The following is a 12,515-nucleotide window of genomic DNA, read 5'->3' as shown; positions in this document are numbered from 1 at the left end:
GCCAGCAGCAGCAGCAGCAGGAGAGGTATGTAATCAGGAGCCCTCCTGCTAAGGGTAGACAGCTGCTCGTTCCACCCCACCCCCCGCCTTAATTGGTTCTCCTCCCTTCCAACGGTGTTGAGGCGGGTGGGAACAGCAGGGGGTGAAGGTGCTGTGTTTAAAGAGGTGGAGTTATGCAGATCTAAAACGCGTGGATTGCAGCAGCAGCAAACCGAAAAGTGCAGGCATGTAAGGGATCTAGAGGTTGACAACATGTCTTCTTAACGGGAGTCCAGGAGCTCATCTCCACAAATGGACTTTTCAGGATCCTTGGGTGGCTCCGTAGTTTGAAACCAATTCTGGTTATCGCTTCTCGGCCTTTTGGCTAAGATCAAGTGTAGTATCTGTTCTTATCAGTTTAATATCTGATACGTCCCCTATCTGGGGACCATATATTAAATGGATTTTTAGAACAGGGAGATGGAAAAAGAGCTTGCTCTGTCCACTCCACGCATTGACCTGGTATTGCAGTATCTCCAGGACCGGTGCACCCCTTCTTTAATGCAGTTTCTAAAATCAGAAAGAATTGAATTCAATGTTTTTTGTTCATTTTGCTTGTTTGTCGGATTTTGGGATGGACTCTTTGGCTTTGCTTTTCTTCTCCTCATTGGATTTTTCATGTTCAAAGTTGCAGAAGCCAGATTACAAGCTCATTTTGGTTCAACTTCAGCAACTGTGCATTGCATTGCCATGTAATGTGATGCAATGCTATCTTTCTAGCTCTCCCTTTTTACTTCCTTTTGGATAAACAGACATATTAGGCAAGCATTTTGGAGCTTTCACCTAAATAACTACAGGTGGTGAGATAAGCTGCACAATATAATTGACCTTTCAGTATATTGTTGCACACACACCATCTATTTAGCAAATGCCCTTGTTATCAACAGCAGCCTTTTAAACTCACCTGAGCTAACAGGTATGTGCGCTGGTTACTCTGCTGCGCTTAAAATTTCTTTTTTGGTTTGCTACAATGCCTTTTCTGAAACGTTGTCTCCTTCTGCTGGAACACTGACTTCTTTCATTTAATGCCTGCAGACTATAAAAGAGAACCCAACCCAAAAAGTTTGGTTGATTAGTCTGTGGCATTCTGTTAAACTGTTGCTTATGGCGGTCTCTGTGAGCTTCTCAGCGACATTCAACCAGCCAGGTATCCTGCCTGCAGTAGATGGAATGTGGCAATGGAACGCTGGCTGCGCGTGTCATAATAGGCTCTGAGCCTTTATATACCTGTGCACAGCAGCAGCCACCTTCAGTCTGCTGCTGGACAGCCAGCAGCAGCAGCAGCAGGAGAGGTATGTAATCAGGAGCCCTCCTGCTAAGGGTAGACAGCTGCTCGTTCCACCCCACCCCCCGCCTTAATTGGTTCTCCTCCCTTCCAACGGTGTTGAGGCGGGTGGGAACAGCAGGGGGTGAAGGTGCTGTGTTTAAAGAGGTGGAGTTATGCAGATCTAAAACGCGTGGATTGCAGCAGCAGCAAGCCGAAAAGTGCAGGCATGTAAGGGATCTAGAGGTTGACAACATGTCTTCTTAACGGGAGTCCAGGAGCTCATCTCCACAAATGGACTTTTCAGGATCCTTGGGTGGCTCCGTAGTTTGAAACCAATTCTGGTTATCGCTTCTCGGCCTTTTGGCTAAGATCAAGTGTAGTATCTGTTCTTTTAAGAACACAAGAGCTACGATCTACACTTGACGAGAGCGATCGAACTCGGAAGGAGAAGAGCTTCGGAGCCCAGCTGACATCAGAGAACGAAGGCGGATATCGGTGGGAGGAAGAAGCTCTAAAGAATCCAGAAGAAGACGAAGACTCGGAGAAGAATCGGGCTGTCCTGTGGAATCTTCGAGGAAGAAAATCATCGTGACAAAGACCTTTCGGGGAATTTGTCCAGAACACGACGGGAGAAGAATCTGCATAGCTCCACCCATTCCGGGAAGAGTTCCAGATCCAGCTCCAAGAAGTAACTGCAGGAGGAAAGCCATGGCAAGCGCTGCGAGGAAGGCCGAAAAGAAGAGCCTGGAGCTGGGGACAGCCAGGAGGGCCCAGCCAGTAGCCGATTCTGACCCCAAGGACTCTGCCTCCACGACTGGCCAGCAGAAGGGACCCCAGAAGCCCCGCCACGAAGCTCCAGCCCTGGAGCCATGGATGCGGCAGACGGTGGCCCTGAAGCTGAAGGAAGTGGATGGGAGGGTGCCGGACATGTCCTCGGACGTGTTCTGCCAGAAGATGCTGCTGGATCGAGGCTTCTCCAGGTCGGACACCCTCAGCATCCAGACCTTCTTGACGGGGATCTTCTTCGTCACCTTCGCCACTGTGAACACCTGCAGGAGGTTCTGGGAAATGATAAGCGCAAAGGTGCCGGATAATTCTTTCTCTGCCTTTACAGGTAGCTGCCCTATCCAGAGGGATGAAAGGAGGATCACGGTCTCCATGCGCAACCCGCACACCCCAGGCCAAGACATCTGTACCTTCCTGAGACGCTTCTGTTTGGTTGTGAAGGAACCCTCTCACATCCTGAATGGACTCGGCTTCTGGACAGGTAAGTGGTCGGTGACCGTTAGACTTCACAGGGACCTGGCGTACTCAGACGGACTTCGGCACCTGCCCCCGACATTCTCCCTGGGCAACTCCTACGGCCTCATCTATTACCCGGACATGCCGCGGAACTGCAGGAGATGCGGCAAGAACGGCCACGAGATGAAGGACTGCAAGGAGGATGCCTGCAGGATTTGTCGAGTGACGGGACACAGCTCGAAGGACTGCCCGAAGAAGACGTCCTGCAACCTGTGTGGGCTGGCGGCTCATCTGTACAAGGATTGCCCCAGGCGTGAGAGATCCTGGGCATCGGTGGTTGCGACGACCCCAGCTACGGAGGACAAGGCCCCGACGACCAGGCCTGTGAAGGTCAAGGACGCGACGACCAAGGCCCCAGCGGCCAAGGCCGAGACGACCAAGGCCAAAGCGGTCAAGGAGTCGGTGGCCAAAGCCCCAGCGACGGTCCCAGCAGCTCCGAAGCAGAAGAAAAAGTCAAAGGAGGGTAAGAGTTCTGTCACCCCTCTCTCGATCCCTCCCCCTGCCACCCCCGTCCAATCCCCCCCCACCCCGGCCACCCCTGCTGAGGATTCCACTTCCTCTTCCTCCTTCCCCTACTCCTCAGCAGGTGTCCTTTCCCCTGCCCCGGCAGCCACTCTCCCTCCCCAGACCATGGTAGCGGTGGAATTAACCTTTCCTCCACCCGCCGCTATCTATTCCGAGGAGGATTTTCCCCTTCTTGTCTCCCCAGTTCCAACCCGGGGAAAGAGGAAGGTGGAGGACAGCCCTGCTACTGAATCCTCCAAAAAGAAGATTCTGGATTTCGTAGGCGAAAAGGAGGATACCCTCCCTGAGCCAGAAGAGATGGAGCACATGGTTGAGACCCTGGTGGCCGAGCCAGAAGAGGAGGAACTGGTGGTCGCCGAGATTGAGGCCGCGCTGCTTGACCAGATGGAGAAGAGGGCCTGCTGGTGATCCCGTCACCAGCAGTCAACACCGACGAGGGACCACCCGACCGGAGTGGTAACTAAGGTGTATTGCCTGCGCTAACTTTTTCTTTTTTCCCTACATGATGGCTAATATTAACTTATTTTCCATTAATGTCAGGAGCATCAAGGACAAGTTCAGACGTCAGACTATTTATGCCTTCCTTACTTCCCAGTTGTGTGATGTTTATATGTTGCAGGAATGTTCCCTTCCCTCCTCTAGGTCCTTCAAACATCTGGCCAGGGAGTGGTCCCACGGTCCATCCTACTGGTCCGGTGGGGGTGACTGCAAGTCTGCGGGGGTCGCAATTCTGATCAGGGGGGGCGCATTCACGCTTGAGTCCGTCCAGGAGCTCATCTGCGGCAGGGCTCTTGTTGTAGATGGCAACTGGGCGGGAGAACCTGTCAGGTTCATCAACGTGTATGCGTCCCCACTGAAGAATGAGCGTTTGGAGCTTTTCCAGACCCTGCGGCTTCAGCTTGCCACCACCAGGACCTTAGTGATGGCCGGGGATTTCAACTGCCCCATCGAGGAGGACGGTCGTAGTTCTGGCACATCTGCCAAGTTGGACATCACGTCCAAGCTGCTCATCGAGATGGTAACCGAGGCCTCTCTTCAGGACGTGGTGGGCTCCATGGGGAGAGGCTCCACAAACTATTCGTGGAGCCGACCCGATGGCTCACTCCGCTCCAGGATTGACTTTGTGTTCACCTCTCGGGCAGTCAGGCAGAGTAGGCACTCGATGGTCTCCTGCTTCTTCTCCGACCACAGAGCCATTCACTTACAAGGTGTCCTCGGCGACGGTTTTCCGTCCGGCCCCGGCTCCTGGAAGCTGAATTGTGCTCTGCTGGCTCAGGATGAAGTCGTGGAGGAGCTGAGAGCAGCCTACGCAATGTGGCAGTCCTACAAGGGTAGCTTCCAAACAGTCTCTGATTGGTGGGAATATGTTAAACTTGAGTTTCGCTGTTTCTTTCAGGCCAAGGGTCGACAACAGGAGTGTGAGAAGAGGATGGACTTCAGAGGGCTGCAGCGCGAGCTGCGGTCGCTGCAGGACCTTCTTCACTGCGGCTGGGACGTGAGGGAGGAGCTGGAGGAGACCAAGAAGAGCCTGAAAAGGAACTTTGAGGAGGAGTCCAAGCGAATCATCTTCCGTTCCAAAGTGGAGAATCTGGAGAAGGGTGAGAAATGTAACTCATTCTTTTTCAGGAAACTTCATGCCGGTCACACGCCCCTGAACGAGCTGCGAGACGAGAGCGGAAACATGCGACGTGGGAAGGAGGACGTGATGAGGGTCGTCAGCGACTTCTACAGCGAACTCTACTCCCACAAGACTACCGACCCCGACGCTGCTGATAAGTTCCTGTCAGGTATCACTAACCATCTTGATCCTGCAGGCACGGCAGCCTTGGACAAACCTCTGATGGTGGGCGAATTGCTCTCTGCCGCTAAATCCTTTAGGACCGGCAGGACCCCGGGCAGTAATGGTCTTCCAGCGGAGCTCTATGTAGCGCTGGGAGACCTCATCTGTCCGGACCTGTTGGACCTGTACGAGGAGATGGTGGTGGAGGGTAGAATGCCTCCATCTTTGAGGGAAGGAATGGTCACGATCCTGTACAAGCGGAAGGGAGAGAGGTGCGACCTGAGGAATTGGCGTCCCATCACTCTGCTCAACGTGGACTACAAGATCCTGGCCAAGACGATGGCGACACGACTTAAGACGGTCATCGGACGGATCATCCACCCGGACCAGACCTGCGGCATCCCTGGACGTCGCATCGCAGACAGCCTCGCTCTCGTGCGGGACACGGTCGAGTACATCAAGGTCCGCCGCGCACACGCGGCCCTGGTCTCCTTGGATCAGGAGAAGGCCTTCGACCGGGTTTCCCACGAGTTCATGGGCCGAGCTCTGCACCGGTTAGGTTTGGGTAACATGTTTTGTTCGTATGTCCGTCTGATGTATTTTGATATCCACAGCTCGGTGTTGGTGAACGGCTGGAAGACTGACCCCTTCCCTGTCCTCTCTGGGGTCAGACAAGGCTGCCCTCTATCACCTCTTCTTTTTGTTTGTGTTATAGAACTCTTCGCAGAGGCTATCCGGCAGAATGGAGAGATCAGAGGGATCACCGCACCGGGTCCGGGACGACATGAGGTCAAGTGCTCGCTCTACATGGACGACGTCACCGTCTTCTGCGCTGATCGTGGTTCAGTCGACGCCCTCGTCCAGACGTGTGAGAGGTTCGGCCGGGCTTCAGGGGCCAAAGTCAACTGCAGGTAGTCGGAAGCCATGCTCTTCGGGGATTGGCAGCCGGCCTCCTCCGCCCCCTTCCCCTTCAACATTCAACCGGATTTCCTCAAGGTGCTGGGAGTCTGGTTCGGGAAGGAAGGAGCGGCCCTCAAGTCCTGGCAAGAACGCTTGGCCAAGGTGAAGCAACGGATCGGACTCTGGAGCCTCAGACACCTCACTTGTGAGGGTAAGGCACTCGTCCTGCGTAATGAGGTCCTGCCCGTCTTGCAGTACACGGCGCAGGCCTGGCCCCCACACGTCACTGTGTGCAGGGCCATTACCAGGACAGTGTTTCACTTTGTCTGGGGATCCAAGATGGACAGAGTCAGGCGGGCCGTCATGTACAAGGAGCCTCGCAAGGGTGGGAAGGGCGTTCCAGATATCCCCACCCTCCTGCGATCCTCTTTTGTGTGTGATTGTGTCCGCCGGACTTTGCAAGTCAAGAATGGCTCCGCGGGCAGGTCCATGTCTCGCTTCTTCCTGCTTCCTCTTTGGAGGCGACTCGGCTGGGACAAGTGGGACAGCTCCTTCCCCTACAACTGGACGACGCCATGGTTCTACGGAGACGTCGTTCGATTTGTGGGGGAGCATCAACTGGAGGGACTCAAGCCCGACTTGTGGAAGCCCAAAACTATCCACAAGCTAATCAGAGCCAAGGATGACGTGGAGAACATCACAGGACTTCACCAGGACACGCTGGAGACTGTGTGGACAAATGTGTCGTCTGACAGGCTGACCAACGGGCACAAGGACTTGTCGTGGATGGCGATTCAGGGCGGACTGCCCGTCCGGTCATTCATGCATGCCCGGAACCTGTGTAAGACCCGGTACTGCCCAAGGTGCCCCTTCGTGGAGGAAACATCTTTGCACACTTTTTGGGACTGCGGATTTGCACAGCGCCTATTGACTGCACTTGAGGACGACCTGAGGAACTCTGTCCCCAGGGCGAGCCTATCGCACCATTCTGTGCTTTACGGACTCTTCCCTGGGGTTCATACCGTCGGAGCCATCCAGGAGGCTTGGCGCCTTATGAACTGCTTCAAGGATGCCGTTTGGGTCGCCAGGAACCGGCTCATCTTGAGGAGGGAGAGGATGTCCATCCAGGACTGCCGCAGGCTGATCCACAGCCTGCTCAGAGACTATTCCATCATGGACGGTCCGGAGGACGAGGACGAGGACTAAACCCCTCCTCCCCCTCTCCCCTTATGTGTCTTGTCTTTCAATAAAGCTTCGGGCCTGTGATTTTCCCCTCCCCATCCCCTTTTTCCCAATCCCCATCCCTTATCACGGTTCGTCGTACTGTATTGATTGACATGCTTTTTCTTTCAGATTGAGTGTTTTGTGTAGCATAGGGGTGTGATGTGTCTAGTTAGTGCGTCGCATCCTCATGCTATGTAAATATGATGTAGAATTCTGTGTGTACTGGGCTGCGGCACTGTACACTGTCTGTTAACTTATTTTTTGTGCTAATAAAAGATATATTCAATCAAAAAATCTGTTCTTATCAGTTTAATATCTGATACGTCCCCTATCTGGGGACCATATATTAAATGGATTTTTAGAACAGGGAGATGGAAAAAGAGCTTGCTCTGTCCACTCCACGCATTGACCTGGTATTGCAGTATCTCCAGGACCGGTGCACCCCTTCTTTAATGCAGTTTCTAAAATCAGAAAGAATTGAATTCAATGTTTTTTGTTCATTTTGCTTGTTTGTCGGATTTTGGGATGGACTCTTTGGCTTTGCTTTTCTTCTCCTCATTGGATTTTTCATGTTCAAAGTTGCAGAAGCCAGATTACAAGCTCATTTTGGTTCAACTTCAGCAACTGTGCATTGCATTGCCATGTAATGTGATGCAATGCTATCTTTCTAGCTCTCCCTTTTTACTTCCTTTTGGATAAACAGACATATTAGGCAAGCATTTTGGAGCTTTCACCTAAATAACTACAGGTGGTGAGATAAGCTGCACAATATAATTGACCTTTCAGTATATTGTTGCACACACACCATCTATTTAGCAAATGCCCTTGTTATCAACAGCAGCCTTTTAAACTCACCTGAGCTAACAGGTATGTGCGCTGGTTACTCTGCTGCGCTTAAAATTTCTTTTTTGGTTTGCTACAATGCCTTTTCTGAAACGTTGTCTCCTTCTGCTGGAACACTGACTTCTTTCATTTAATGCCTGCAGACTATAAAAGAGAACCCAACCCAAAAAGTTTGGTTGATTAGTCTGTGGCATTCTGTTAAACTGTTGCTTATGGCGGTCTCTGTGAGCTTCTCAGCGACATTCAGCCAGCCAGGTATCCTGCCTGCAGTAGATGGAATGTGGCAATGGAACGCTGGCTGCGCGTGTCATAATAGGCTCTGAGCCTTTATATACCTGTGCACAGCAGCAGCCACCTTCAGTCTGCTGCTGGACAGCCAGCAGCAGCAGCAGGAGAGGTATGTAATCAGGAGCCCTCCTGCTAAGGGTAGACAGCTGCTCGTTCCACCCCACCCCCCGCCTTAATTGGTTCTCCTCCCTTCCAACGGTGTTGAGGCGGGTGGGAACAGCAGGGGGTGAAGGTGCTGTGTTTAAAGAGGTGGAGTTATGCAGATCTAAAACGCGTGGATTGCAGCAGCAGCAAGCCGAAAAGTGCAGGCATGTAAGGGATCTAGAGGTTGACAACATGTCTTCTTAACGGGAGTCCAGGAGCTCATCTCCACAAATGGACTTTTCAGGATCCTTGGGTGGCTCCGTAGTTTGAAACCAATTCTGGTTATCGCTTCTCGGCCTTTTGGCTAAGATCAAGTGTAGTATCTGTTCTTATCAGTTTAATATCTGATACGTCCCCTATCTGGGGACCATATATTAAATGGATTTTTAGAACAGGGAGATGGAAAAAGAGCTTGCTCTGTCCACTCCACGCATTGACCTGGTATTGCAGTATCTCCAGGACCGGTGCACCCCTTCTTTAATGCAGTTTCTAAAATCAGAAAGAATTGAATTCAATGTTTTTTGTTCATTTTGCTTGTTTGTCGGATTTTGGGATGGACTCTTTGGCTTTGCTTTTCTTCTCCTCATTGGATTTTTCATGTTCAAAGTTGCAGAAGCCAGATTACAAGCTCATTTTGGTTCAACTTCAGCAACTGTGCATTGCATTGCCATGTAATGTGATGCAATGCTATCTTTCTAGCTCTCCCTTTTTACTTCCTTTTGGATAAACAGACATATTAGGCAAGCATTTTGGAGCTTTCACCTAAATAACTACAGGTGGTGAGATAAGCTGCACAATATAATTGACCTTTCAGTATATTGTTGCACACACACCATCTATTTAGCAAATGCCCTTGTTATCAACAGCAGCCTTTTAAACTCACCTGAGCTAACAGGTATGTGCGCTGGTTACTCTGCTGCGCTTAAAATTTCTTTTTTGGTTTGCTACAATGCCTTTTCTGAAACGTTGTCTCCTTCTGCTGGAACACTGACTTCTTTCATTTAATGCCTGCAGACTATAAAAGAGAACCCAACCCAAAAAGTTTGGTTGATTAGTCTGTGGCATTCTGTTAAACTGTTGCTTATGGCGGTCTCTGTGAGCTTCTCAGCGACATTCAGCCAGCCAGGTATCCTGCCTGCAGTAGATGGAATGTGGCAATGGAACGCTGGCTGCGCGTGTCATAATAGGCTCTGAGCCTTTATATACCTGTGCACAGCAGCAGCCACCTTCAGTCTGCTGCTGGACAGCCAGCAGCAGCAGCAGCAGGAGAGGTATGTAATCAGGAGCCCTCCTGCTAAGGGTAGACAGCTGCTCGTTCCACCCCACCCCCCGCCTTAATTGGTTCTCCTCCCTTCCAACGGTGTTGAGGTGGGTGGGAACAGCAGGGGGTGAAGGTGCTGTGTTTAAAGAGGTGGAGTTATGCAGATCTAAAACGCGTGGATTGCAGCAGCAGCAAGCCGAAAAGTGCAGGCATGTAAGGGATCTAGAGGTTGACAACATGTCTTCTTAACGGGAGTCCAGGAGCTCATCTCCACAAATGGACTTTTCAGGATCCTTGGGTGGCTCCGTAGTTTGAAACCAATTCTGGTTATCGCTTCTCAGCCTTTTGGCTAAGATCAAGTGTAGTGGCTCCGCGGGCAGGTCCATGTCTCGCTTCTTCCTGCTTCCTCTTTGGAGGCGACTCGGCTGGGACAAGTGGGACAGCTCCTTCCCCTACAACTGGACGACGCCATGGTTCTACGGAGACGTCGTTCGATTTGTGGGGGAACATCAACTGGAGGGACTCAAGCCCGACTTGTGGAAGCCCAAAACTATCCACAAGCTCATCAGAGCCAAGGATGACGTGGAGAACATCACAGGACTTCACCAGGACACGCTGGAGACTGTGTGGACAAATGTGTCGTCTGACAGGCTGACCAACGGGCACAAGGACTTGTCGTGGATGGCGATTCAGGGCGGACTGCCCGTCCGGTCATTCATGCATGCCCGGAACCTGTGCAAGACCCGGTACTGCCCAAGGTGCCCCTTCGTGGAGGAAACATCTTTGCACACTTTTTGGGACTGCGGATTTGCACAGCGCCTGTTGACTGCCCTTGAGGACGACCTGAGGAACTCTGTCCCCAGGGCGAGCCTATCGCACCATTCTGTGCTTTACGGACTCTTCCCTGGGGTTCATACCGTCGGAGCCATCCAGGAGGCTTGGCGCCTTATGAACTGCTTCAAGGATGCCGTTTGGGTCGCCAGGAACCGGCTCATCTTGAGGAGGGAGAGGATGTCCATCCAGGACTGCCGCAGGCTGATCCACAGCCTGCTCAGAGACTATTCCATCGTGGACGGTCCGGAGGACGAGGATGAGGACTGAACCCCTCCTCCCCCTCTCCCCTTATGTGTCTTGTCTTTCAATAAAGCTTCGGGCCTGTGATTTTCCCCTCCCCATCCCCTTTTTCCCAATCCCCATCCCTTATCACGGTTCGTTGTACTGTATTGATTGACATGCTTTTTCTTTCAGATTGAGTGTTTTGTGTAGCATAGGGGTGTGATGTGTCTAGTTAGTGCGTCGTATCCTCATGCTATGTAAATATGATGTAGAATTCTGTGTGTACTGGGCTGCGGCACTGTACACTGTCTGTTAACTTATTTTTTGTGCTAATAAAAGATATATTCAACCAAAAAAAAATCTGTTCTTATCAGTTTAATATCTGATACGTCCCCTATCTGGGGACCATATATTAAATGGATTTTTAGAACAGGGAGATGGAAAAAGAGCTTGCTCTGTCCACTCCACGCATTGACCTGGTATTGCAGTATCTCCAGGACCGGTGCACCCCTTCTTTAATGCAGTTTCTAAAATCAGAAAGAATTGAATTCAATGTTTTTTGTTCATTTTGCTTGTTTGTCGGATTTTGGGATGGACTCTTTGGCTTTGCTTTTCTTCTCCTCATTGGATTTTTCATGTTCAAAGTTGCAGAAGCCAGATTACAAGCTCATTTTGGTTCAACTTCAGCAACTGTGCATTGCATTGCCATGTAATGTGATGCAATGCTATCTTTCTAGCTCTCCCTTTTTACTTCCTTTTGGATAAACAGACATATTAGGCAAGCATTTTGGAGCTTTCACCTAAATAACTACAGGTGGTGAGATAAGCTGCACAATATAATTGACCTTTCAGTATATTGTTGCACACACACCATCTATTTAGCAAATGCCCTTGTTATCAACAGCAGCCTTTTAAACTCACCTGAGCTAACAGGTATGTGCGCTGGTTACTCTGCTGCGCTTAAAATTTCTTTTTTGGTTTGCTACAATGCCTTTTCTGAAACGTTGTCTCCTTCTGCTGGAACACTGACTTCTTTCATTTAATGCCTGCAGACTATAAAAGAGAACCCAACCCAAAAAGTTTGGTTGATTAGTCTGTGGCATTCTGTTAAACTGTTGCTTATGGCGGTCTCTGTGAGCTTCTCAGCGACATTCAGCCAGCCAGGTATCCTGCCTGCAGTAGATGGAATGTGGCAATGGAACGCTGGCTGCGCGTGTCATAATAGGCTCTGAGCCTTTATATACCTGTGCACAGCAGCAGCCACCTTCAGTCTGCTGCTGGACAGCCAGCAGCAGCAGCAGCAGGAGAGGTATGTAATCAGGAGCCCTCCTGCTAAGGGTAGACAGCTGCTCGTTCCACCCCACCCCCCGCCTTAATTGGTTCTCCTCCCTTCCAACGGTGTTGAGGTGGGTGGGAACAGCAGGGGGTGAAGGTGCTGTGTTTAAAGAGGTGGAGTTATGCAGATCTAAAACGCGTGGATTGCAGCAGCAGCAAGCCGAAAAGTGCAGGCATGTAAGGGATCTAGAGGTTGACAACATGTCTTCTTAACGGGAGTCCAGGAGCTCATCTCCACAAATGGACTTTTCAGGATCCTTGGGTGGCTCCGTAGTTTGAAACCAATTCTGGTTATCGCTTCTCGGCCTTTTGGCTAAGATCAAGTGTAGTATCTGTTCTTATCAGTTTAATATCTGATACGTCCCCTATCTGGGGACCATATATTAAATGGATTTTTAGAACAGGGAGATGGAAAAAGAGCTTGCTCTGTCCACTCCACGCATTGACCTGGTATTGCAGTATCTCCAGGACCGGTGCACCCCTTCTTTAATGCAGTTTCTAAAATCAGAAAGAATTGAATTCAATGTTTTTTGTTCATTTTGCTTGTTTGT

The 12,515-nt window shown here is 50.8% G+C and overlaps 5 non-coding genes and 1 pseudogene across 5 annotated transcripts; all 6 read left to right on the top strand.

The window, feature by feature from the left end:
• Positions 1–344: 344 nt before the first annotated feature.
• Positions 345–535, top strand: LOC141234162 (U2 spliceosomal RNA). Its single transcript, XR_012300147.1, has one exon. It is a non-coding gene; the product is annotated as a U2 spliceosomal RNA (small nuclear RNA).
• A 1,115-nt stretch (positions 536–1,650) lies between these two features.
• Positions 1,651–1,728, top strand: LOC141234625 (U2 spliceosomal RNA; annotated as a pseudogene).
• A 5,563-nt stretch (positions 1,729–7,291) lies between these two features.
• On the top strand, positions 7,292–7,484 carry LOC141234511 (U2 spliceosomal RNA). The gene has a single exon (XR_012300488.1). It is a non-coding gene; the product is annotated as a U2 spliceosomal RNA (small nuclear RNA).
• A 1,112-nt stretch (positions 7,485–8,596) lies between these two features.
• LOC141234161 (U2 spliceosomal RNA) lies at positions 8,597–8,787 on the top strand. The gene has a single exon (XR_012300146.1). It is a non-coding gene; the product is annotated as a U2 spliceosomal RNA (small nuclear RNA).
• A 2,159-nt stretch (positions 8,788–10,946) lies between these two features.
• On the top strand, positions 10,947–11,142 carry LOC141234533 (U2 spliceosomal RNA). The gene has a single exon (XR_012300507.1). It is a non-coding gene; the product is annotated as a U2 spliceosomal RNA (small nuclear RNA).
• A 1,115-nt stretch (positions 11,143–12,257) lies between these two features.
• Positions 12,258–12,448, top strand: LOC141234160 (U2 spliceosomal RNA). Its single transcript, XR_012300145.1, has one exon. It is a non-coding gene; the product is annotated as a U2 spliceosomal RNA (small nuclear RNA).
• The last annotated feature ends 67 nt before the right edge of the window (positions 12,449–12,515 follow it).

This window comes from Phyllobates terribilis, unplaced genomic scaffold (genome assembly GCF_046119375.1).
Source record: "Phyllobates terribilis strain yellow unplaced genomic scaffold, ASM4611937v1 Scaffold_636__1_contigs__length_917067, whole genome shotgun sequence".
NCBI lineage: Eukaryota > Metazoa > Chordata > Amphibia > Anura > Dendrobatidae > Phyllobates > Phyllobates terribilis.
Note: the sequence above shows the minus strand (reverse complement) of the source record. Positions and strands in the feature narration are given on the sequence as shown.